At 45.6% G+C, this 3,882-nt stretch overlaps 1 non-coding gene across 1 annotated transcript; it reads right to left on the reverse strand.

Annotated features, from left to right (window-relative positions):
• Window positions 1-1,017: 1,017 nt before the first annotated feature.
• TRNAG-GCC (transfer RNA glycine (anticodon GCC)) lies at window positions 1,018-1,088 on the reverse strand. Its single transcript has one exon. It is a non-coding gene; the product is annotated as a tRNA-Gly (tRNA).
• Between the last annotated feature and the right edge of the window lie 2,794 nt (window positions 1,089-3,882).

Below are 3,882 nucleotides of genomic sequence, written 5' to 3' on the forward strand. Positions count from 1 at the left end.
ATTGTGATCGGCAGCGGTGATAGCATATCGCTCTTGTCTAGTGGACAGCGGAGCTGATCTCTTCGCGCCGCCGTGGACTCGAAATCCAGCCGCGGCACTGTTTATATTAAATCCGCATCCACAAGTTCAGGGACGCCACAAGATTTATTGTTGAGTTTTACTTCGTCAAGTTGTGCAGTCGCACTGAAATAGAATTGGCTACTTATATTGTACGATACCTTAATAAACTGCAGTCTATTGATAAAGCGCTACATATGTTTCCTTATTGCACTGCATACCGCATGGAAAACTGCTATGATGGACAGCATTCTGAATTTCTTGTGTGAGTAAAATCTGATTTCAGCCGATTTATTGTTCATTTTGACTGAGGTCTCGGCGCAGAGAGGATTCAATCCGGAGGGGGTGGTCCCTATTGATAATAATATTAATATGTGATGAAGTGCTCAGTTCTACCTCTATTTTAGTGCTTTGCGGCCTAGAAGCGTTTTGATTTCATCTTTTGCCACCCTTATTAAACGAACGGTCTGGTATGAAAAAGCCGGTCGAGCAGAGGGCAGATAATGTCGGAACGGTGGCCACATATCTCCTGCATAATAAAATGCTCAAGCCCGTGACAACCCATTTCTCACTCCATGAAGCACTCGCTGTGATCCCAAACAGAAACAAGCACGACGTCCTCAAGCGCGGTAGAAGCATTCAAAGCAAATGTAACATTGCAAAATGACAAAAGGGACGGACTAGCGCTGATAATTCACATTACCATTGGTGTAATCGCAATGGATTTTCCTCCTCTCTCACTTTCATTCCTAACAGCGAGCCCCACAGTAAACGATTTTTCTTGAAAGGGATTCCTGAAAACAAGAGCAACCAACGCTAAACACCATTTGCTAGAAGGATGACTTAGATCACTCCATCACGAGCGGTGCGCGTGGTGGAGAAGTCAGGTTACCAAAAGAACGTCTGCAGCACAATTGTTTGCTACCGGAATGCTATCGAATAAAACAGAAAAAAAGCTGCTGCGTCGGCCGGGAATCGAACCCGGGCCACCCGCGTGGCAGGCGAGTATTCTACCACTGAACCACCGACGCCTGGACGCTGCAAAGATTTCGCCCATAAGACTGCAGTCTGCGGACCTCGCTCAGCCGGTTCTCCACCGTCATACCTAGGACGCATGTGCCTTGTAGATACGCGAAGCCGTGCCTGCCGACCGACGACTTCCTTCTTGAGTAAACGCCAGGGGCTCCGGTTTTTCCGGCCACGTTCACCGGAGGGGAGATTCAGGTATTCAAGAGGACCAATCTGGTCAGTCTAGCGGGCTTCGATAGTAGACATGCGTAACGTAATTGAATGGGTATTTTAAGAGTGGCACTGCTGATTACTTAGAATTTCTGGGCGCCAGTAGCTTTCAAGCGTCCTGATTCTTCTAGTGCGTACTATGCTAACATTCTGTGAGTGAAACACAGTAATAACCCGGAAAAATATGTGAGATGAAACAACAAAAAAAATGCAGTCTATATCGCGTTGAGAGCAGATGTAAACTACGAATGCGTCGTAGAAACGGCGCAGCGCATCATTTAGGACGGCTCATAGACGGTGGTTGACCCACTGAAGTCTTGAGCCTCCTTCATCAGTCACTTTCCTAGCTTTTCAGACCAAGAAAGGGCGCGCTTGGCTACATTTGACCACAGACGACATAAGAAAAGTAGGTGATGCCAGATCACTCCATATATCGCGGTTGACTACGCCTATCTGTTTCTAACAACTTGTTTTTCACTTAGCCGTCCTCGCCAACATCCACTCTGCAGGACGAATGGATGAGCGAAGATGAAGACGACATCCATCTGACAACGCAACAGGCCGCCATATATACGCACCTGGTGCCGTAGGCTGCGGTGATGGCCGAGATACGCCATACTCGGTAGTGCCTGCGTACTTGCATGTAAATTTACATAATGTTTTGCCTATTCTTACTGCGCATTTTAATATTTCTAATCGTCCTTGTTTATCACAGTTAATGCATCAGGTCTATTTCGTGGCTCCATTTTTACTGATTTTCTTTTCTCCTGAGGTCTTGCAGTGTCACTGAAGCAGTTCAACAACGGTTAGATTTCTATTTAACCTCCGGCTATGTACCGCTCTGCCATGACGTACTGGCCATGACGTACTTAATAGCATACGTAAAATGGCTCTCTCGATCTATACAAACATTTCTTTTATAAGCGGCTCACTGAGAGATTGCCTGGTGAGCTATGGCTGGAAAAAACGTCCTTATTTTGTCCTTGACAAAATGTCGCCTTTGTGATGTTCCAGAAATCATTGAGCATTCCATTACTTATTGTACAGACCCAATACTGCTCTGGGATGTCCTACAGCTGACATTGATAAGATTTTAAAGCATCTAAACCGACATGACGTGCAAGAACTTGTGTTTAACCTGGTTGGCTCATAATTTTGCTTTGCTGGGTCGTCGCCAACTAGGGCGATTGAGGTTAAGCTGATCTGACTGTTCCCGCTGCAGATGGAAGTTGATGAACAAGACGACGTCCACTGAACAGTAACACGCATTGTGATCGGCAGCGGTGATAGCATATCGCTCTTGTCTAGTGGACAATGGAGCTGATCTGTTCGCGCCGCCGTGAACTCCAAGTCCAGCCGCGGCACTGTTTATATTAATTCCGCAGCCACAAGTTCAGGGACGTCTCAAGCTTTTTGTTGAGATTTACTCCGTGAAGTAGTACATTCGCACTGAAATTGAACTGACCACTTATATTGTATGATAAATTAATGAAGTGCAGTATGTTGATAAAGCCCTACATATGTTTCCTTATTGCACTGCATACCGAATGGAAAACTGCTATGATGGACAGGCAATTCGAATTTCTTGTGTGAGCAAAATCTGATTTCAGCCGAATGATTGTTCATCTCGCTGAGATGTCTCCCCAGAGAGGATTGAATCGGGAGAGGGGGAAACTCTATTGACAACAATAATAACAGTAATATCTGATGATGTGCTCAATTCTATCTCTATTTAGTGCTTTGCTGCCTAGAAGGGTTTTGATTTCATCTGGATTTCATACTGCTTCTTAAACATTTTGCGAATAGTTTATATTGTGAGCCTTCTTCATCGTCTTGACCTCCATGCATCATCTTCTTTCACATGTACATACCATCGTCATCTTCTACGCATCATCTTTCACTTGGACGGATCATCATCATCATCATCCCGGGTGCTCGGCCGGCGGCTCGTGCCTCGGGTTCGTCGGTAGAATAAACGCCGGACACGGCCGTCTTCCTCAAGCGTCTTGCCGTCTCGGTCTACCTTGCCTTCACAATATACACAGAACATTAATTTACTATAATAAATACCATGTTTAAGTGATGCCCGGGAGGCCTAAGGCGGCGGTAATAGAGGCTGATAAGTTTGTATCACCGCCGTTTCAAATCCCGCTCGCGGCAGATTTTGGTGCTGGTGACCGTTTTGACAGAAAGTTTCAGAATATTTGGATAAGTTCGGCCTTATATGTTCAAATGAAACTTCTTCCTCATATTCGACGTATTCAATATTCCCCTCATATTCGATGTTCGCCTTATATGTCGACAATAGTAGAGGAAGTATTTCGTGCTTAAAACACGCTTTCCTTTCTTCTAGGGGTAGACTTTTATTGCCCTGCCCTTACACAAAGCAATACGAACCAGCCAGGCAAACCAGCCTCGTCCAGTTTACTGCATGCTTGTATCCAAAGGGAGCCCTTCCAGAAAAACGGCGGTTGATCAGCTTATCTGGACATAGGCTGCCTTAGGCTTTGGCTGCCTGTGGCTGCCTTTGGATTGTCCTTGCACACTGTTATCGGGAGAGAGCTTGGCAGTTACTTGTATGCGCTA

This window comes from Amblyomma mixtum, chromosome 3 (genome assembly GCF_055824585.1).
Source record: "Amblyomma mixtum isolate Tamu chromosome 3, ASM5582458v1, whole genome shotgun sequence".
NCBI classification, from domain to species: Eukaryota; Metazoa; Arthropoda; class Arachnida; order Ixodida; family Ixodidae; genus Amblyomma; species Amblyomma mixtum.